This window comes from Plectropomus leopardus, chromosome 21 (assembly GCF_026936395.1).
Source record: "Plectropomus leopardus strain MGB_pleo_1.0 chromosome 21, ASM2693639v1, whole genome shotgun sequence".
NCBI lineage: Eukaryota > Metazoa > Chordata > Actinopteri > Perciformes > Serranidae > Plectropomus > Plectropomus leopardus.
The window spans coordinates 17,050,630-17,074,585 of NC_142196.1; the positions used below are offsets into that span (position 1 = coordinate 17,050,630).

Here is a 23,956-nt window from a genome sequence, read left to right on the forward strand (position 1 = left end):
AATGTGCGCCGGGGATATTAGCCCTCTGTAATGTAATTCATGTGCTGCAGAATCCAGCAGCAATCTGTGACCTGTTGTTTACTCTTATGATCTACACGATAGGCCTTCCTGTTCACTCGCATGGTTTATCGCATCTGATTGCGTAATAGAAATGTTATTTAGAACGCTGTGGCTCTAGGAGACAGTTACAGCATATTGGTAGTCAGGGTGAAAAGGTAATGTGACTCAGATCACGTCCTCCTTAAGCTGAAGTCAACTGTGTGCACACATTGTGGAGAGACGTCAGAGAGTGAGACATAAAGAGGTCTTTTGTTGGAGCTTCAGTCTGCAGAGGGAGGTTGGAAGGAAAGATGACAGCCTGCTGGTTGTGTGTAGTCCTGCTGAGCTGTGTCTGTATGTCCCTCCACCACACACACACACACACACACACACACACACACACACCTCCGCACCATACTCTCCCTCCTGAGGCACGACTCTGGTCACCGTGGATATTAATACACTGCTCTGCCACTGAGTGCGCTCAGCACAGGAGTGAAAATATCTGACAGGCACTATTTATAGACCCTGCAGGCGGACAGGCGGAATCCACGGCAACACGATCCAGCCTATTCTGGAGTCGTGTTCCACAGAAATCGCCTCAGTGGAAAGGAGCTGCAAAGCCCAGGGGCCGGCAGCACAACTTGGCCATGGCGGGGAAGAGGTTTTTTTTTATAGAACGCCGGTGGCAATAATGGGTGGGGAATACTGTACAGATGAAAGAGACACACGTGTGGCTGTTAAAGCAAAAACACATGTAATGTAATATTCATGCAGGTGTGCACTCTTGCTTCCCTCAGTGTCATTCTCCTGTGCTTCTTTACACACACAACCTCCCTGAAGGTCTTCACTGCCAGAGGCGGGAGTAAGTCCCACATGTGCAAATATAAAGTCTGAAACTTCAAGTCTTTAGCAAGTCCCAATTTACTATGGTGAGATTCAAGCAAGTCAAGAGTCCCTGCTATAAGTTCATCAATTCAGCAATAAAAATTCTGATAATATGGTTAAATGCTATCTTTCTGGCTAACAACTGACCAATCAATAAGCTTATAAAAAGACACATTCATGTACCTTTCTTTTTCAGTTTTGTAGTGACGGCTGAAATTGGATGTTGTGGTGGTCGTGTCACATTTTTTAGCTGTAGACCTTGCATACTCTCTCGTTACTACCATCGTCAACAACATACACAACACACAATCCAAATTTGATCATTTTTAAAACTATCCCCCACCATGATAGCTGCCTTGTGTGCTGGCCTTTGCAGCATCCTAGTCGGTTGCCAGGTTTGCATGCAACGCACTAGAAATCACCCAATATGTTTAAAAAAACAAAATGTACCTCCTAAATATCAAGAAAAATGCACATATTCATGAAAAACAAGTGCAAGCTAGCAAAAGCTGCAACCACTTGCACCAAGTGGCAACCTCTGAGGATGAAAAATGAAGCCAGTGCAGATGTGCCAAAAACTGCAGCTCATTGAAGGCCTCTTGAGGCTCCAAAACAGAGTGAATCCCTGCAGACCTTCATGTTAAAATGCCCAACTTTACAGCAGAAATAAACATGTTTACAGCCTGGCACAAAAAACAATTTTGATGTGTAAAGCTAATTTCTGCAGAAAATCCTAACATCAAGGCTTCAAAACAGCAGTTAACAAACCAATGGATGACATTACAGTAGCTATGTCCTTCATTTATACAGTCTGTGACTTACACGAGTGCATCCACGTGTTGTCCGTTTCTTTAGCATGAGTAGTTAACCAGCTGTCCTTTGACTCGTGACCAATTGTTTCACAAAATCTTAATTAAGTCTGTGAATTCATTTGGAAGTCATGCACTTTTTTTGACAATAGGCCCCTCTAATTGTCATGACCCCTTTTAGACAATTGGCATGAACACAAACACGCACCTTCACACAGCTGCACTTGATCTCCCTGCCAAGTTTAAGCCTTGCAGGACAAAAACTGTGGCCACCACAAGGTGGGGAAATTTTTGTGGACTGTCCAAACCTACTGAGCAGCTGGTTTCGGCTTATAAAGCCATGTCCTTAAGAGTCATCTATCTCATGTCTAAGTGAAGTCTCACGTCATGAATACCAAGTCAAAGTCAAGTTTTATCAATCTTAGTCAAGAGGGGAGTCTCAAGTTTGCAATTTTGCGACTCAAGTCATGTTATGGCCCCCACCTTCAAAACAGCGATGCAATCTCTAAGGAATGTTCATGTGATTATTAATACATACGCTTTAATCAAGTCCATATTTAGATCTGAATCACTCCAGTATAAAAGAAGCATCACACACCAGCAGAATGAATAGTAGAGTGTCAGAGGCGGGTCAGCTGGGTGGATTGACCTCTGTTTGGCTCCCTGTGTCATCCTGAGAATTTGGACAAAATTGGTGATTCAGTTATGATTAATAAAGCGTAACTGTTGCTGCATGTTGACCCCGTTACCTGCCAGATTATGAGAATCTTAGAAAGAGCTAAGACATGATGACGGAGATGCACAGTATCTCCATGCCAACCAGCTTCCTTCATCACCAGTGACATCTTAATAGTGATGGACTCGAGGCTTGTTGCCATGTCCCAACAAAACAATTTGATTTGGCTAATTTGGAATCTTTCCTTTCCAAAACATGTCCATCCTGATCACACATGGCTGCCAGACAGTGAAGGCATTTTTATTGTGTTGTGGCAGCTCGCAGTTTTACAGCCTGATGATAGTTTGTACTTTTGGATATGAACCAGAGGCTGACGCCCTGTCACCGTATACAAATAATCCGTCAGCGAGTCGTATACAGCAGGAAGAAATACAACAGTTACTCACAGGCAATATCTTAGTGATAAAGTCAATTTATTTTTCCTTCTTGTAATTCGACATGGCTTTGTGTACGTGCTGCTACGCAACGCTCAGTTTATTTTTTCCTTTTATGATTGAAATGTTATACATAAGGTAACTGCACATGCATTGTAACCGTTTAGTGGGTCCATTTGTCCGCCACTTAAATATCTCAACCGCTATACAATGAAGTTTTGTATACATGGTCCCCAAACGATGAAGCCTGTTGAGGGATTTGGGTTGGCTAACAAACTTTTAAAGTTGGACCGAATTATGTAAGTTCTGCAGATTCACAGATCAGTCTGTGCCAAATTTTGGTACCTGAGAGTGCATTTGGATGATGATGCAGCCCCACTGTACACACCCAAACTTGCAATAAAATTCACTCCCATTCCTCCCAGAGAAGTCATGGTTTCAAATTAAGTCACACAATTGGGGTGGTGCGCTGTCATAGAACAAAAAAAGTCTTCAGTAAAAGACCATAAGCAAACACTTTCTGTATGCAAATGTGCCATTGTATATCAGACACCATCAATTTAAATTTGAACCTTAAAGTTTTGTTAGGCCGAGCGCGCCTAAGGAAGTTAAAAATAATGCACCTGAAGAGCACCTGAGCGGATATTGTCCTTTTACTTTTAGCGCTGTCTGCTGTAACCCTCCAACATGGCAGCTACAGTTACACTGTGCATGCATCATACCCCGATCTCCCATGGGGTCAAAGAGCGTAACTCAGCCTTCTTCAACAAGACGTGATTTATGGGAAGTGAGTGGCTCTCTGCACAAAGCATGCTGAGATACTTGCAATGTGGACAAAACTGGACATGCACTGCGATGTGGGTTCATGCAAATTGGTGCAAATTGCTGCATAGTGCGGCTGCAGCTGCGGCTGCAGCTGCAGCTGCACAGTGCGGCTGCACATGGAAACCTTGCTCGTGTCTATACTGCAAGCTATCTGACACGTTTTTCATTCATATGTCTCATGCAACAAATCCGCTCTCGTTTTAATCTATGCAGCTGTCTGTACCGGCTCTGTTCAGGCTGGTGTCTCACGGGCGTAAGTGAGGCTCAATAGGTCTATTTCTGCTTTAACGCTTTTTCTTTTTTTTGACAAAACGCCATAAACAAAAGATTGATACTCAATAAAAAGGCACTGAAAACATATATTTATCTACATTTTGCAACCTAGTCAGAGCAGTGTACTTTATACAGAGCCAGACAGAAGAACAGTCTGCTTCACTTTGTAATCCCACAGAGTCTCTCCTCTTTTGCCCTGTAGCTAGAAGCTTGGACTTATTTTCAACAACTGTAAATACATTTTTGTTATTAAAGAGAGAGTAAAGCACCATTAAAGTTCCATTGAGTACTGAATTCCAGGTACTGGTACCAGTATTGGTTTAAAAGTGACTGTCACTAAACCCTATCGGGGATCCATTGAGTTCCTTTAGTGCCTCAGAGAGGTTGATATTTTTTGTTTTTGTTTTTTGTTCACATTCATGTTCCCCTTTGGATGAATTGTAATGACTTTGGTAATGTTTGTACTTTGTGTTGAGTGCTAATTACCAAATCTCGGCATGCGAACACACTATGATGGTGATTTTAAATTTTTGTTTTACCTGTCAACATGTTTTAACGTTGTCACTGTGAACATGTTGGCACCACAGTGCCACACAGAGCTGCTAGGATGGCTGCAGACTCTTTTTCGTCACTACAAGGGCATCCAGTCTGATAAGTTTGTTCAGAGTTTAGCGCTTTTTAAAGGTGAAACCTCTCCCCTTTCTCAGCCATTCGTGTGACTTTTTCATGTCACACTCCTCCTGCTGCTTGCCCGTCTCCTCCTCCTTTTGCTGCTGTAGCAGAACTGGACTTGATGTTCAGTGGTTATGACACATCTCAGTTGCCCCCCTCCAGGGCAGCCTCCTCCTCTTCTTCTGCACTCCACAATACACTGTGCCTGTTTGTGTGTGTGTGTGTGCGTGCGTGCCTGTGTGTGTGTCTGCATGTGTCACAGAGAGAGACAGACACAGAGAGTGGTAAACAGACGGACTGGCAGACTGGTCATCTGCTTGTCTGCTTTCAGACTCACCAAACATTGCCTTTTTGCGACTACACTGTGTACTTGCAAGTTTGAATAACGGAGGGAGCTTGCCTCCTGTTATCTGAGAGAGCGTGTGTGTGCTCTGCCTGAGCATGTGGAGGGAGTCACATGTCCTCCGCCGTGCTTTCCAAGCCTGTCTGCTCACCTGGTGGTTGCCATGGGAACAGCCAGACAGCGGCAGACTTTGCACCAGCCTCCTCGGGGGATTGTGAGAACAGAGAGGAGGTTTAAGGGCGAGGAATCTCTCCGGGTCTTTAAAAAAGCTTCGGGGAAAAACCTCCAAACTTCATGCTTTTTAGGCTGTTAATTCTACAGGAGTTGTGTATTTTTTTGAAGATATCAGCAACTTTTTTTTATCTTAGGTTTTAATAAGGACTCTTTGTTCTGTTTTGTTAAGCCATAAAGTTTTAAAGCACCTTTTAACAATCGACTTTATATGAATATCCCACTGTGTGCTTTCGGGTAATTCAGACAAAGGGAGCAATGTTTGCAAATGCCGATTTATCAGACCTCCCTAATAGTATCATAGCAGCACATCTGAGGTTAAAACACACATGCTTTGTAGTCTCTCAGTATGTCACTGTCTGATCATTTGCATTCCCAAGAGGCGGAACAGAAAAGCTCTGTTGTCCTTTTTTTCCTGTGTCCTAAAGACAACCCGCAGCTGGACTGAGGCGCTGAGCACTGCTGCAGCACTGAGCACTTGTTCTTGCAGTTTAGGGGATTTTTTTTCCCCCTTAATTGTGCCTCCAGTTTATTATGCTGACGCTTGAATAGCAAGATGTTCCCAGCTTTATCGCACCAGTTGCACACTTCTCTCCTTTGTATTTTGCCAGCTGCCCTGAGAGAAGAGGGAGGAGGAGGAGGTGGGGGAGGGGTGGGGGATGGCTGTGAATGTGTGTGGTTTATGTTGTGCACTAAATGTTATTTATAGTATGTGAATTGATGAGTTAAGATATTTTTGGTGTAGTACACACAGTGCTGTCAGTGTCTTTTATGGTAAGGATCTGAAAGTCTGGTGCAATGGAGTAGATTTCTGTTTATGTTTTGGGCTCGGTCCTGATCTCTACTATCTCTGGAGGGAAACAGAATCAGCACCTCTGATCCATCCTCCCTCTCTTTGGCTCCGCCTGCGCGTCCCAGCTGCAAAGCCGTTTGCAGCCAGAGGTGAAGCAGGGAGCAGAAATCCAAAGATGACGACAGGAATGGTAGACAACAGAGAGACAGACGGAGAATAGACACAGAGACAGACGATAACTGGCTGGAGACGGGGCACTCTGTGGTCTGGTCCGGTCCGGCTGAGCCCAACCATGTGGGATGACCACAACACAAACATGTGAGGCGCTCCAGCAGTCCCACAGGCTGCAGGGAGACACTTACATAAAGCAGCTTCGTTCTTGCTTGGCTCACTCTCACATGGGAGAGCATGTGAGAGTGTGTGTTGCTGCTGCCACTTTAGCTCTTTCCCACCCCTTTGTCTCTCACTCTATCTGGACGGCACTGCGAGACTATCACACAGACATCCAGACTCACACCAAGCATTTATTATGGCGCTCTACAGTCAGCCAGTCTGCAGAGGAACGAGGTTAACTGACCCCGCCACCCTTCCCCCCTAAATCCCCCCCGTCTCCCCTGACCTGTGTGCACGACTCCTGGTTGAGCCCCCTCCCCCTGGGCCTCATGGAGGATTGCCAGAGGTCAGTGTGTGATGTGCAGCTGTAGGGCGAAGAAGAAGAGGAGGAGGAGGAGGGGTCGAAAGTGCTGACTACATAGGAACGGCCACCCACATGACGTCACGGTCACAGTTTCAGCTCACAGCATTGCATCTGTGCCAGACTCCCATGCTGCCTCTGTGCTGTAAGCAACACAGCCTCAGATAAACATTCACAGCTAACTGGCTGCCTGGAAGCCAGCCCTGTTTGGGACGCAGCACAAAGCTGTATGTAGTACTCATAGCAGTTTCAAAAAAGGGATTTTAAAGGATTATAAACAATAGTAAAAAATCACATTAGTAGTTATTGTGTATACTTGTGAAGGAAGACTCTTACACTGTTATACATTTTTTTAGGGTACAGTCTGCAAGGCTGCAACTAATTATTTGAATAATGTAATTTATTGATAGTTTTTAATGTCAAGGAACTGCAGTTTTTGAAAGTAGGGCTTGCTGGTTACACTGGTGGTAGTACCTACATTTTTGCACCAATACAAAAGTTTTCAGCGGCTTAGTTTAAACAATATAACATTTTTTCCCGCAATACTGTTTTCCATCGAAAAAAATAATTGTCAACTTAATCAATAGTGAAATCATTTTTAGTTTTACTTTAAGGTATACCGTTTCCCCAAAATCAGCCTTTTTTGACTAAAATTAGTTTGTGTATGCAGTGTTCTTTAACACGGAAAAGCCTGGACCAAACCAAAAACATAAATGGACTTCTTTCCCACTTTCCTTCCATGGAAGGTTTCTGTCAGACTAGTGGAAAGAAAATGTAAAAAATACACATTTAGGTATTTTATTTCAGATTCCTGTTCTGGCATTTAATGCAAAAAGCACATATTTAATTACATAAGGTCTAAACATGTGTCAGACAACTTTCAGAAAAGTCCTTGGTGATATCTATATGTTAAAACTTTTTTTACCCTTGGGTGTCTCTCCTGAATGTGTCTTTCATGCATGTTTCTCTTGAGTTATATCAGGACAGAGGTTCATCCTAAACACAGCAACACTGGGCTGCCAAAGTCCTTCCAAGAGTTGCAGTAATAGAAGCAGCATTAATAGCACAGCCAGACTGAACTAATCCTCTGTTCTCCGACAAAAACAGTTGCATTGCCTCCTCTCACCTGCAGAGACACCACACTATTACCCTCATTTCCTGCTTACTGTGTGGGGAAAAGATCCCTCAGATTGTTTTCTATCTGTACACATATTCTGGGCGTGCTTCCCAGTCGGCAGATCGCCCTTGGCATCGCCAGACGCAGCGAGCGCTGATTCCTCCCTGTCCTTTACCTACTTCCCTGCAGCTCTGCTCCAGTGTGCCACCGCCGGCCCGCAGACTGAGGCTCCCAGGCAAACAGGCACAGTACACAGTGAACTAGACGGATTATCTTTGTCGAGGGAAGAGATCAAGACAGATCATCGCATAACAGTCCTCACCATCAGTATTTCACTCCCTCCAGGGAACCCAACAAAAGTCTCTGACTTAAACAGATTATTATCAGCAGAATACGGCGGTTAGCTCATTTGGATGCTCTGAGAAAAGAGCTTCAACAAAAGGGTTTATCCCAGGCATCCTATTTAGCTGTTGTACACCAAAGATCAGCCACTGATTTCTCTTTGACAAATTCTTGACATATCACGCTGATAATCTAATTTCTGGTTGTCAGACATAAATCGCTGGAACGGGACAAAACTATGAATAGTTAATGAGAAAGTGTAAATTAAAGCATTCTGACTCAACAGTCTGTGCCTGCGCTGACTTTCTGATCTCAACAGTTTGTTGTAGATCTTGAACAATGTCAGCATTTTTCTTTGCTGCTTATTGTCACAGTTATCTCAGAGAGAAAACACACTTCGATTGTTACTGTGATTATTGGACTGTGTTTGCTGTTCAGAAGGGCAGCTCTGCCTCAGAGTGGTTTAAGTGAAGAGGTCATGACCCCTTAAGGCTCAGTATGGTGAGGGTCTCTTGTCTTGTGACCATAATTATGTTCCTTTTCTTTTTCAGATTCCTGTTAATATGATAGGTCATTGTAAGTTGAGGAGTTTGATACTAAAAGAAGGAAAACATGGACTACAATGTGACGCTGTATACTTTAAATGAATGATACCCTTTGGAGTTGAATCGTGCTGCTTTGACTCTGACCTAATCTAAAAAAGCACTCTCTCACGGCTTTGTGGCTGATTCACTTGAGGCAATGACCAGTTGAGTTTACCACAATTCATGGGTTTTGGCAGTTGCAGCCTACAGTAGATTTATGTCACGGACATTAATCATCTGGATTTCTCTTGGATTGTAGCCATTGAGAGCTCATTTACTGTCGGAGCTGCATTGTGGCGAGTTCTATTTTAAAGAAATTACAGGCATGCATCCTTATTATCACTGCCATTGGACCCTATTACTTTGTTTTTATAAATTTAAAATTCTTGAGCTGATGACGTTATACTTCAGAGTGGAAGGTTTTAGGAGGAGGCGAAGCCGTAAAGTGACACTGCATACCATCGCTGCTGCTGCTTGTTAGAGGAAAAATGGGCTTATGGATGTTAACAGTGGAGTCATGGTGTCTTGGTCATATGGTTGCCCCGGCAACCATGACATGAATGCCGACATAGTGGTGCATAAAAAGTCTAATAGCAGGGGACCCGTTGCCTGGCGACCTGAACTCTGGCTGTCTGTCCCATGACTTCCCTAAGTCTTTTGAATTGGGGGCTTGACAGAGGAACGGAGGGATTATGTCCCCCCCCCCTCATTTTAATGTGATGCACCCCCGTTTTCATCTTCAGGAAGACACTCGTGCATCGTGCATAAAATCTGAGCATTGTGGATTTCATCCACTTAATTTAATCCTTACATATTGTTCAGGATTTGTTTTGTTCGGTGGTTAAATGTTGAATTAATAGTTAGAATTACATACTAGTTTTGAGGTTTTTTTGTCGTCAGATAGCAGTCAGGACAGTGTTGGATGGTCGTTATGGTTATATAATAAACCCACGATCAATCATGCCTTTAATGTTTAAATGTCTTCGGTAAAATAGGACATGATATTGTGGGATAGTGAATGTTTTTTCTCCATAAATGAGTGTTGTAAAAACTAAAAAAAAAAAACCATTATTTAAAGATTAATCACCTTTGTGTTAATCTCAGATTGGCTATTTTTAAATTATATAAAGATCTGTACTTGAAAATTTGGTACAGAAAGAATAATTATACTTTTTGAGCTTTTTGAGGCGACTTTTTCCAGGTCATTTCGTTTTTTAAAAAAATGATTTTCAGGCTAATTTCTTGTATTTTCATAATGGCTACTGTTAAAACTTTGTTAATGTTAATTTAGACTGTGAATCTGTTGCTATCTTTGGTGCACAACAGACATTATCTGACCTAAAATTTCACTGTATATTTCATTCTCATTATGAGATGTATTCTGTGAGTCTGGATTGCTGTTATCATCCGCATGATTCAAAGCTGCCTTTTGACCTTAAGTCTTATTTCTCTCTCACTTTCAACCCCCACACATATTAAACGCTCCTACTGAAGCTGCAGAACAGTACCACACTTTGTCCACCTACAGGTTTACAAGTATAACAAGTAAATAAATAAATAAATTCTTATCTCACAATATAATGTATTAAAGATCAAGAATTCTTCACCATGATTTATGATTTAAAAGTTAGGTAAAAATTTTACATCACATAGACATAAATACAAAATACTGACACAGATAAAGACTCAAAGCTCAAGAGGTGAGGATGTCACATGACTTTGAGTAAGACTTAAGTCACATGAGTCACGTAATGTCAGGCTCAGTTGTACAGAATTAACAGTCAACGTCACACACTGACTTCTGACAACCACTTTAACCTTTTGCTTGAATGGCTCTCCAAATATAAAGTATAATACATTTTGGAGAAATTTGAATAGATATTTAAACAGCAAACTAAGAGCTAAGTTGCCACCGTGACACACAGACGTCAACAAGCTGAATCTTATTGGGATATTAGGTAACTTTTGTGAATGCGTGTCGGTCTTCCACTGGAAAACCACATCCACCACTTCTCCCATCCCTTCTCTTTCACTTCTCTTTATTTATAGTTGTTTGTCACATTGTAACATTTGTTACGCTGCAGCGTTCAAGTGTTGTGACACTGCAACATTGTAGCAGCTGTAACAATGTCTTTGCACAGAGACAGAAAGAGTCTCTTGTTTGTCAGTGTGTGAGAAATGAGTTGTGAGAGGATTAAAGAATGTACAGAATGACAAGTTTGGGAAAATGTCATTCCTTGTCAGTGCACATTATGCAGTGAGTGATTATGGTTTATTACAACTAGATACATATTTTCATAGGTTGACTATAATTTTTTGTTCTGATCATCAGGTTAGTTCCATCAGAAAAGACTCCTTCTGAGTAAAGGAGTCTTTAGATGTGCAGAGAAGTAAGTATGAGAAGTGTTGATAGTCTTTGGCGATTACATGCCATAGTGATGTCATATATTTAAAGAGCCGTTGTAGTTTGACAGCAGCAACATGATTGGCTCATAGAGATCATGGCTAAATTTGATTGGTTTAACTGGACGAGTGAGTGCTGTTATTCAGCTGATTGGAAGAGGTGATAGAGAAAGAGAGAGAATTGTGAATTAATAAAGCATAAACAAAACCCTCCTGATTGAAATTATACAGTGAGCTTCATTTGCTGAGATTCGGCGTATGTCGGGAAAGAAGAATCAGCAGTCAGATGTTTGAAAAGGTTGTAAACGAGACAAACGTTTAGTGGATCAGTGAGTTTATTTCGAGATAAACTCCAAAATTTGTGCACCAAAAATAGTACTAATAATCTCTCATTTCACAAGGAAATGCATTCAGGTCGATGATATCATAATTGTCGTTACTTACAGAAATTATGACAAACCTACCATGTTGTAATAAACCAGAATTGTTTTCGAAAATAATATTTGTTGACGTAACACTTTATAATATTTTTTTCTTCTTTCTTTGTCTTCTTTTTGCATCGAGCACTTTGATCGGTTGTTAAGCACAACAGGAAACAGTGATGTCACTGCTAAAATAAGAACTTACTCTCTTTGTTGAAGCTACATCTACATTCCTTAAATAAATTGGGATAATCCTTTAATGCCTTTTATTTTTAACAATGTTTAAAGCAGTCAGTGAGTTGACATTGTAATAGGACTATTTCTCTTCCTTAAATTTAAACTGTCTCTTTTCAACACAAACTTTGAGCGTTTGTAAAACACTTCCTTTTTAGGTTTCCTTCTTTAGGTTCAGGCAACAAAAGCACAGGGTTAGATAAAAACATCATGGTTTGATTCAAAATGACACTGTTTGTTTCTGACATAATGTACGTCGTTTAACATACGTCACAAGCATATAGCATGCCACCCTTACTGGCACACAACATTGTCCTTGATGAGAGTGACATATTTACATGATGCCCGTACGTGAGCTAAGTAACATTACTATCACATGTTTAGCTTTGCTTTCACATGGGAAACAAACAGCTGTCATGCGACTCAAAGTCCAAAGTTTGTGTGATCGATCCACCTCCACTCCCGCCCACCATATGCTCAAAACGTCAAAAAATGCTGCTGCTTAACGGAGTTGTGATGTTTCAGTATGTGATGCCGAGAGCGGCTGATTAAGCGTCTGATTTCAGAGGGAGAGCCGCACTTCATTATTGTTCTTCAAGGCTCCAGCGGATCCTCCATAAATCATAAAGGCATTGAAATTCATCTAAAAATATGGCCTTAATTGGTATTACAATGTCTTAAATCAACCTTTTTAAAGTCTTAAAAATGCTGACATGAGAAGTAGGGTTTTATAAATTGTTTTTTTTACATTGCAAAATCTCAAGAATAACTGGTAAAGTTTTAAAAAAATAAAAATAATTATAATAATTACCAGACGCCTTAACGTCATGTTAGGGTAACAGCATCACCAAGCTAGCTTTCACTGCGACATTGGGAAGTGCAAAGTCTAAAGTAATTGGCTGTTAAACCAAGAATTTAAAAGTTAGTACCATGGGAATCAAGCAGAGTGACAAACATAAAATCGCCAACAACCCCGTCCAACAAACAACACATATTACGAATCCTGTTCAGCCCCTGTCTCCGCCACAGGACAAATTATGTTTAATGTTAACATTTAGGCAAAATTGTCCCTAATCCTAAAAAAAAAGGTATTGTTTCATGTTGTTTGTTTTTTTCTTCGATTTCGATTATCCTTAAATTGGTCTTAAATTTGATCCTGAATGGCATTAAATAAGTCTTTAAAAGCCTTCAATTTAACCTTTCTTGGTGTGGACAGTCCTATAGGCCTCATTCCCGAATCCTTAACTAGAGACTCGAGTGGCATGATTTGAAACTTACTCTGACTTACTTTTAACGAACACCTGTAACGAGCACTCAGAGCGAGGAGGCAGAGAGAGTAGGATTTATTACCTGTGGATGAGCTTTAACGTGTCAAGGCACTAATATTATGACTCAGGATGAGATCACCCCTCACAATGGATGATGGATGCTGAGGTGCTCTTCTCTCCCCCTCTGGTCGAGCTCATGAGTCATACTGTACAGGAAATGTGTGCCATTATGAATGAAGCCTGTCAGAAAGCCACGCTATCATCAACTTAATTAGAAACGGGAGTCGTGCACACATTCACAAAGTCTATGACGCTTTGTGATGATGAAAGCATTAGTTATTTAAAAAAAACAGTAGGAAAAAAAGGGATACAAACAGCATGAGCTAAAGTGTTAATGGAAAACAATTAAATCCCCATACTTTCTGACGTCACACTTTTGATACAGTGACACTTCACACTTGCTACTCATCATCATGACCTTGCTATATTAAGCACCAGGCTATTTGTATTGGGATGAAAATGGCACATGACAGCGCGTGCTTATCCCCATATGTGGTAATGGGTAAACAGAGGGAAGTTAAAAAAGGAAACAAGCTGCGCCGCTGTGGTAGACTGGAGTACTTATGTCATCCCTATGGTCTCGGGTGAACCTATTTATAGGAAGTGTTGCCTTTTATATCAATGCCAGCAACAGTGGCCTTTTATCCTCAGCAGACAGCAGGGCATTAGTTATTGCTTGTTGATGTGGCTCACTTAATGACTCAGATGCATGTGCTCCGGATGACCAAAACTGACCCCGAAATAGATATTTCACCACTGGAAGCTCACTGTAATGATTGTGGAGCATCATTAAAAATAAGATTCTATTTTCTGTAGATTATTTTTCTTGTTTTTTGGCATTTAGGTGTTTTTATGCCTCCCGGCAGATGATAGCTGTGGCCAGAGGCGTTATGTTTTCAGGTTGTCTGTCCGTATCTGCCATTCTCATGAACCCAAGACCTCAAGAATGCTGTGAGGGAATTTCTTCACATTTGGCACAAACGTCTGTTTGGATTCAATAATGAACTGGTGTGATTTTGGTGGTCATAGGTTAAAGTTCAAGGTCACTGTTGCCTCGTCTATCACAATCTTGTGAACCTGATATATAAAGGACACCTCAAGGGAGTTTCTTCAAATCTGGCACAATTGTACATATGGACTCAATATGTAAAGGTCAAAGGTTATTCTGACCCTGCAAAACATGTTTCTGGCCATAATTTAAGAATTTACACTAATTCATATAAAATTTCATACAAATGTATAATTATAATAATAATAAATGTATTTATTATTACCTTTGATAACAGAGTTTACAAAGTGATTAGACAAACAAATCAAAAGCAGAAATGGGATGTATAGAAGGCCATAAAACAACAGAGAGACAAACACTTATACTGAGCACAAGGGAGAACTAGAGTAGAGTTAGGAAAAAATTTAAATGAGGACAAATAATGCAGGAGGCATAAAATAATACAAACATATAGACCAAAAGCCATAAATCACAAATAAGAGGAAATAAAATAAATAAAACAGAAATAAAATAGGTAAAATAAATAAAATTAAATAAAAAGAAGACATCATGTAAAAGCAAGTCTATAAAAATCGGTTTTCAGAAGTAATTTAAAAGAAGTCACTGATTGTGAGTTTGGAATAGCCAGAAGGGTCCCACCAGAGGATCTAGCCTGCAAACTGGCTCATATGTGATCGACAATTCGGCTATGTACCATGGGGCCAGACCCAGACTAGCTTTAAAAGTGATCAGTAAAATCTATCTAAAACAAAATCTATTTTAAAACGAACAGAAAGCCAGTGAGGAGAATAAGATATAATGATGAAGTATAAACTTTTTATATCCAAAAGGTCAAATGTCAGCTTCACTTTTGACATCATAATGTACACTGACAGTGCAACAACACTAGGCGGTAATGCTAGTTTGAGCTATAAACAGGAATCACATTCACCAAAACTATTATTCAAAATTTAGTGCAGCTCTCTAAGACTTCTCAGAGGGCATCTCAGGAAAAAAAAAGCAACAAGCATCCAGCTACAGAGCCTTTTGCAAATGAAAGGTTTTGCAATGAGTGATTCTGTTTGCCAAAGCCCGGTCTGCTTGTTTTCGCTCTGAAACGCGATAGCCCCCTGGGACACACCACTCAGTCTTCACCACCGAGGGACTTCTCGGGAACAGAGGGCTGCATCTGCAGAACAAACAGCATGTCGCCCTCGCTGTCTTACTACCATCCTACCAACTGCCCTCTCAGCTGGTTACCATGACAGCGTGGGGAAAACTCCTGAAACCAAAACATTGCCCCAACTCAAAAACAGTCCCTCAATATTGCTTATTGCACAGAAAGTTGACTCACATCAGTATCAATCTAAACAAATGTAGATTTTACAAGCTTCCTGAAAAAAATCCAGTTTGTATAGAAAAACCCATCAACTCCTCCTTTTATGTACAAAGGCAGCAGGTGGGACCATAAGGTGGAGGAGCTCTAACCTATAATAATACACAAAAGGCTCAGCTGCTCCTGACCGATTGTTGCAACCTCTCCTTCCCTTCACCCTATCAGAGGAGAGTTGCACAACACCGCCTGGCTAGAGTGTCAGTCACCATGGTGATAGAATATGCGCTGACAAATATTGTTGGGGAGGATTGTACAAGGTTTGTGCACACTGCTATTGGCTTAGTCTAGGGAAAAGCCTTGGCACAGATTGACCAGGGAGACTCCAAGTCTTGCCAAATATAGGACACGGATCAAGTGGGATTTTTTTTTTTTCTCTTTTAGATCAAAAGTTAACGGAACGGGCTGGTGTCTCGAGCATTTTTTGCCTGGTTTAACATTATCTGCAGGTTCTTTAGAATATATTTTAGATGGGAAATGGAGTGTATGAGGGTGGGAGGAATCTATGTTTCACTATAAAGACAGTCAAAGTGTGTCACCCTGGTGCTCAGGGTTTATTTCAACTTCTGGCTGACTCCAGAGCTGCTGACAATCCGACTGTCACCATGACTGACTATGTGGAACTAATGCATGCCTGACCTGAGACTGCTTGTCCTTTGTCTTTGTCTTTGCAGCTTTCTCTCTCTCTCTCTCCCTCTCTGTCATGACTCATATGTGCCTCTGTACGCCCAAACACAGACGGATTCATGACTTGATGATTTCTGGCTACGCCGTGAGTCAGGCTCAGCACATGCCTCCTCCGTAGTGGTGTGGGCTCAGCAAGTGCTGGCTTCCTCCCTGCTTTTGTCATCAGTTCTGCGTGTGCTCGTTCCTGAATGTACTGTTCTCCAGACTCAATGGGAAAAAGAAAGAATCTTGTGTGAATGTAAAACTTTTAAACTTTACTTTATTAGAACATTTTTAATCTAGTATATGTGGTATTAAACTTTAGTACCTCAGATATATATATGTATATATATATATATACTGTATATTTTTATATTACATATATTACATGTATGTATGTAAAGCAAAAATCATGTGGACACAAAGCACAGGGTGATAACGCCAATGACCGTACTTTTGTTTGTAAGGAAATTTTCAAGCATGTGTACACGGTGTGTACAATACTTATGTTAAAATACTTATGCATAAACAGTCTTCGGCACTGGATAGAAGCTCCTTTGCTGTTTTTGCAGAGATATTTCGGATATTATGGTTTTGACAAAATGCACGTGTTTGGCAAGTACTGAGCAAACAACTACATAAATGAGACTGATTATACTTAATGAGTTGAGGGAGTGTTTGTAAATTGATTTTTTCAGATTCTTTTTTATGCAAGAAATACAATGTTTTCTTCCCAAATTCAATGAAACACAGGATTAGTAATTCACAAAAAATAATATTATAATATATATAAATGGAGAGGTAACGATTTCATTTAAGGCAAAGGTTAAGATGAAACACTAACAGGGGAGAAAAACATTAAGATGTAGCTACAGTTTATTATCTGATGATAAAAAATAGTTCTAAAAAAATCCACTGAACAAGAGCACAAAACCACCAATATCAACCAGCTGTAGGAGCTAGATGAAAAATGAGTGAATCTATTAAGTTATTAGGATTCATCCTCTTGAAACCATAAATGTCAATACAAAATTTTATGGCAATACGTACAATATTTATTGAGAGATTTCAGTAAGGATCTACTGATGTTGCCACTCATATGAAAACAGCCACAAATGTACAAAATAGCCTGCATTAATATTAATGCATAAAAACGATAAATTATGCATTTTGCAACCATTTTTATATGGCTATGTTTTACATGTCCGTGTTGTGCATATAAGTAGATAGACAGGTAATTGTTCATTGTTTTGTATCTAAATGTCTTTGTGTCAGTAGACAAGAGAACGAGATGGAAAGATGTTGGCTTTTTCAGCCAATCAGCAGTGAGCTTTTTCCTAGTGGGTGTTTCATGGTTGAGTCAGATGTTCCTCAGGCCAACTTCAAACGTGATGTTTTTCTAGGAATTGCTCAGCAACTAACAAAACACCTTAAGTATTACACAGTGGGCTGAGAAGGCTCTGTTTCATTAGTGTATGAATTGAAGATTTTGTCATTTGTATTTCATGTAAAAAAGACAAAACCACAATGACTTCACATCAGCATTCACGTAGCTATATCGAATGAAACAGTATAGACGAACATTAATGCAGAACTAGTTACCAATATATTGTGCGTGTGTGTTTGTGTGTGCACACTCTTGCATGTGTGTGTGTGTGTGTGTGTGTGTGTGTGTGTGTGTGTGTGTGTGTGTGTGTGTGTGTGTGTGTGTGAACCTGAGGCAGGCCAGGTCAGGCTGGTTGTTACGTGGCTGGAGCTCAGAGGTCACAGCTTCATATGACAGTAGTATCAAGCTGCAGCTGAGGGTGACGTACAAGCACACACACGCCCACACACACTTTAACCTGCACGACACACTTACACACTGGGCTCCGCTACGCACTCTCACATCATGGTCGTCTAGTTAATAAATGTCAGAACCAGCCCTGTTATAGTCTGCTCATTGTTTCAGTTACAAGAGAGTCAGAACCTTTTTGACAGTTTATCTTGAATACACACACATTTTGTGTGTGTGTGTGTGTGTGTGTGTGTGTGTGTGTGTGTGTGTGTGTGTGTGTGTGTGTGTGTACACATGTTGTCAAGGCCCCACTACTCTCAGATTGCTGTGTTTGCTGATGAAAGCAAAAAGGACAGATCTGGCACATTTGCATGTTGCTGAATATGACGCAACTGAGGAGAAGACAGATTGTTTTTCCAGTGAAAACAGTATTTCACTCTCGCTCACTTCAAATGCATTTCTCTCACAGCGGCTCGAAGCATTTTAATATTACAAGCTTGAGAGTAAGAACTGGTACTATACGTGTGACAAAGTAACTACTTTCACTACTGTTTTTTGTGTCTCAAAACCAATTACTTAGTAAGTTTTATTGACAAAGAAAACAGGGATTTTGGCTGTTTATTTTAGAAACTGTATTCTTTGGGTTGAAATCTCACAAAAACAAAATCCATACCCTAAACCTTTAAGTTAAAATTGCATTTAAATTATAATTTGTAGCCAAAACATTAACATTTAATCATTCATTTATGGTTTTCATCGTGCCCTATAATGTGTCGTTTATCATGTCAAAATTTGGAAAAGTGGAACAGCTGGAACTGCTTTTGACATTTTCCTTCTTTGCACCAAAAACAGATTTTTTCAGAGTTTTCCAGCAGTGGTGGACTGGTTCAACCGCGCGAACAAAGCCTCACTCTTCTATTTTTTTTAACCACCTTTTTAAAAAGCTTGGCATTGTAATATTTGTGCATATCCAAAAGGCAGTTGATATCCAAGATATATATGATAGCCAGAAATGTTGCCTTTTCTTTTGCATCTTTACTCCACAGCCTTGCAAACTGTAGCCAAGTTGGTCTGTGTGCAGTGTCTACATGAGAATGCAAAGAGCTGACCGTAAATCCATATGTGCTGTATAGACGTCAAAAGAATGCTCCTAAAACCCAAATAATACCGGCATATCCCACATGTCTTGATCTTGAAAAAAGGCCTAACACAAAATATCTAAAAAAAAAATATGTGTAGTGAGTCATATGCAGAATAATAGAGGAATATTAGTGGGCATATAAACATATCCGTGAATGTAATTCTACATCATGTATCGCACCTTTGGACATATGATCAAAAATATATGCACGCTGTCACCTGACCGATTTCTATCACATACTTGTTTAAATGGCATAACTTTTAGGAATTGTGTGGCAGTATGGTATGGTAGTATGGTAATAATATTGTATCGTGGGGCCACTGGTTCTTCCTCTTACTCTGCTTTTACATAAAATTAACATAAATCTTACATGCTCAACAAATTTATCTTGTTGCTTTATTTTATAAACATGGACTCCCTTAGCTGTAGTACTAATCCTAGAATTACAGAACTAAAATAAGCAATGAAATTGGCTCACCATTTGTGCGATTGTCCTTCGTACTGTACTTAGAAGTTGCCTCTATATCAAGAGCTAAAGCTTATTTCATAATCATCTTTCAAGTAACACTGTGGGAGGTGAAACAATGCTTTGATTGCATAAGATTTCTCCCAGCATCGCCGCAGTAAATCAGGTCTCCCCAAACTGATGTCAGATATTACTGTGCCATTACCCAAACGGTGCTGTTTCCTCAATGAAGCAGGAGAAGTTAAGATCCCATTTTTATGAAGAGCCGGCACTTCAGACCAGCACCAGTGTGGCAAATAAAATAAGTTTATGGTCGCCTGTAGATGGGCTCATCAAATATGTCTACGTGTATTATTCATAAGATAACTGCTTGTGAAAGGTATTGCAATCTTGTGGTTCATAAATCTGCAGAGACTGTCTGAATGCTGATGACTGCCCTGTTTAAAACTATCGGCTGTGTGTTTTATTGACTCATCATGTGCAGTCAGTAGCACCACACCTGCCTGGGGTATTCTCACGTCTGTTCCTTCGGTTTATGTGTCTGTAATGACTGGTGTTCCTGTTATTCCCGCACACATACACACCCTCACAGACTGGCCTCTACACAAAGGCATTATTCAGCCCTTCCCCTCAAGTAGACCAGCTCTTTTTCCCAGCGGGCTTGTCCTGGTCGCAGCCGCTCGGCTCCTCCGAGAAAGCTTTCAGGCTCCTCTAACTCGCTCTCTCCCAATTAGCTGATCACAGAGAGGCGGGTCAGGGGTCAGGCTCCAGGGGAAAGGTCGCCCTTCTCCGCTAAGGGCCGTTCCTCCTTTTCAGTAACCACTATCATGTGGTAAAGTGGCTGGTTTCTTAATGCAGGCCTCAAACCAAACGACTCTCAAGTGATTTCACTGTCACCGACAAATTTTCAATTTTGGTATAAATCAGGAGAGTTTTACCTCAGTTGGTGCATGCTTCAGTAATCTTGGTCATTTGGTGTAAAGTTATTTGACCAAACAACCCTAATCTTATTTATATAAGATAAGACATAAAAAGATCACAAAGAGATGCAAAGGAACTGCAAAAAGACACAAAATAACTACAAAAACTGGCAAAACAACCACAGATAGACACAAAATTACTTTACACAAAAAGCGATCAAAAAAAGATACAGAATTACCTTATAGAGAGACACAAACCACAAACGAAGACGCAAAAAAAAACAAGGCAAAAGCACCTCAAAGTCTGTGTCTTGCTTCCATGTAAAAGAGGTGGTGGGGCCTTTTGCATATTTTCGCCCCGGGGCCCAATGTCTCATAATCTGCCCATGTGTAAGATGGTCATAAAACTGTCTCAGGTCGTTTTGTTTTGACAAAACTGAACATGTTTAATATTAGCGTAAGTTTTTAGTCTAGGCTCATGCAAATAGTAAAGTTCATTGGCGTGACCGTTGCCTTAAACAAAAAGCTGTGCTCTCTTCAGCACCAAACAAGAGCCGCCAAATATGGAGGTGACTCCGGGGAGGCATAAGAACATAAACAAGTCTCGGTTCTCTTGTACTGTGGAAATAGAGGAGAAACTGGTGGAGTCTTTGTTTAATTCTTTATATATCCGATCTACCAACCAGCACTTCATTTTGTGAGCAACACAGTTGACACAGTTCACCTCTCATTTCCATGGCCTCCTACCTAAAAATAGTGCAGCTAACCGATTGGTGCATATTGAGGCGTCAAAATTCAAATGAGAGTTTTTACCCAAATACAATTTATCACTCTAAATTATATTGATCCCAAATTGACAAGAATACTGTCAACCTATAATGCCTTTTATCTTGTGTTTCTAGAGTTATGTGTTTTTGTGAAACGCGGGGAATTGGTAGTATGTAGTAATTCTGAAAGGGAGTTTGGCATTATATTTTCCACAAGGAGCAGGATGGGAATTAATCTAAAAAGGAACCTAATTGTTGTCTTGCAAATAGCAGCTCTGCAAGATCATCAGTCTTTGACAAATCTTATATTGTGTGACTAAAAACTCACCTCTTCAGGTGTCACTTGTCTCTATGTGTTTTGTAGGCGTAAGTTGATAATTTGATTACGGACACTGGCTTCAAACAGATTAACAGACTATAAAATACTAAAAACTAAATACCAGCTGCCCAGTGATGGAAGTGTTGGCCAGTTTATTTGGCCTGATTTTTAAGTGTCATTTATCTGGAGTCACATTGAGCAACCAGACGCAGCCAACCTATTTCTTCCGGTGTGCTGAGTTTGGGTCAGTGCTAGGCCAGGTCATTTTTAATAATGACATAGTGATGGCAGCCAGACCGGGCAACTTTTCTTGGCCCAATTACGTAGCGTCATTCTCCCAAGTCTCATCTGATTGGCGCAACGGGATGCAGCCAACCTATATCTTACAGCATGTTGAGTTTGGGTCAATGGTTCGGGTCAGGTTATTTTGGCTACCTGAGTGTTAATCACAGCATTAAATCACAGCTTTGAGACAAATATTTTAATTATTGAACAATCTTTAAATTACAGTTTTGATAAGTTAATTAATTGGTTTGTAAAATATAATAAAATTATGTGTCCAAGTTGCCATGTTGAATTTAATTTATTAATTGTTATTTAATGTACAGTGGTAGCACCAGTCTGCTCCATGCAACATCTTGCTTTGGACCTACAGCCATGTCCACATTCAGAGCACCGGCTTCTGTTTATTTGGGAACTTGTTGATAAATTGTAATGTGCTGGAGGCATGCTGTGATGTACAGGCAGATCGGGCGAGCTTATTGTGTCAGTCACTCTGTCTCCCCGGAGCACGTCTGGTATGTAAACACGGAGGTGCCACATGATTGGAGAAATATGCTCATCACAACCTCTGCTTAAGCCTGTGGAATGTGTGAATCACACTAACACACACACACACACACACACACACACACACACATACACAGGAATGTGCACCTACAGTACACCCCTGGACACACACAAACAAAAGAAAAACACTGGCTGGTGACGACAAAAAGAATTGACAAAAACAATCTCACACTGAAATCCCATGAGTATCTGTTCTGCAGCTTTGTGGAGCACTCTGAGTCCAGGATTGAAAGTTAACCCTTTGAAACCTGGAACATCAGTTTTCTTGTGCTGCATTAAGATGCCTGTCACATATTTTTAAACATTTGAAACCTGAGCAAACTGGTTTGATTTCTGTTGAATACATGGATAAACAGGGGATGAGCAACTAGGCACGAGATGCAGTTATTGTTTACTCTTTTATATGTATTTACTTTTTGCTTTTTACATTTTATTCCTTATTGGTTAATTTCATGTCATTTTCTTGTCACTTCCTCCTGTGTTTTTGAAAGAAATCAAGCCAATATGTTCAGGTTTCAGAGGGTTAATTCTTGACCTCTGAAGCAGCAGCTGATAAAACTAATACCTTTGGGACTGGAATCAACTTTCAGTGAACACAAATAATATTTTTAATCAGTCATTTAAGTAAAGAGTAACATGACATGAACACAAGAAATAATAATACGTAAGATAATTCAACATATCTGAAATAAATAAATGTTATGATTCCTGCCTCTTCTCATGCTACTGAAGACTGAGCATTTAGGTCTTGTAGGCACTCAATTAAATGCTGCCAATCCACCAGAAAGCCTAAAAATTGTAGGTGTCAGGGGTGTACTTATCTGCAACGTCCAAGGTTGGCGTCTAGATGTTTTTCTTTTTTTATGTGTGGCTCACAAAACCACCACAGGGTGGATCAAAAGAGAGACTCATTCATAAAAAAAAAACACAAATTCCATTTCGGAGACAAGAAATACACCATTTAGCAAATAGTTACAGTATATAGTTAGATCTGACGGCTCAGCTCAGCTCTTAAAGAGCAGCAATGAGAATTCTGAAAGAACTTTTTCCCATTTTGTTAAAAACATACATAAGAATAATAAATCAATAAAAACACAAACTTGACACATAATGAGGTTATCACACAGTGCTGGCATGAACATAATAATAATAATAATAGAGTAATAATGACAGGTATCACATTGTGCACCTTAATGAATATGACTGGAGATTTTCAGTTAGCTGATAGCAAACAGCTAATGTAAATGGGTGCAAAGTAATTGTTCTGAAAAATGTCTTATTTGATCGAATGCCTGTTTCTCCAATTGCCAGTTGTCTCAAAAACAATGGGACATTTCCGGACTGACAGGGCTCCAAAATTTTGGTCTGTCGGAACTGTAATTGCAGCTTAAGTCCTCTGCCCAAATTACTAATTTTAGGAAGGATGCATCATTAAAATGCCACGATGTACTGTATTTGCAGTGTTATTAGCAGGGGTGTTTCTAGACTTTTTAGGACACTGGGGGCTTAGCCAAACCTCAGTAGGGGGGTCCAGGGGGATCCTTGAAGGGAATTTTGATGAAC

At 40.3% G+C, this 23,956-nt stretch overlaps 1 long non-coding RNA gene across 3 annotated transcripts in view; it reads left to right on the top strand.

The window, feature by feature from the left end:
• Positions 1 to 23,956, top strand: part of LOC121960389 (uncharacterized) — a 74,077-nt gene that overhangs the window by 10,193 nt on the left and 39,928 nt on the right. The window lies entirely within an intron of this gene.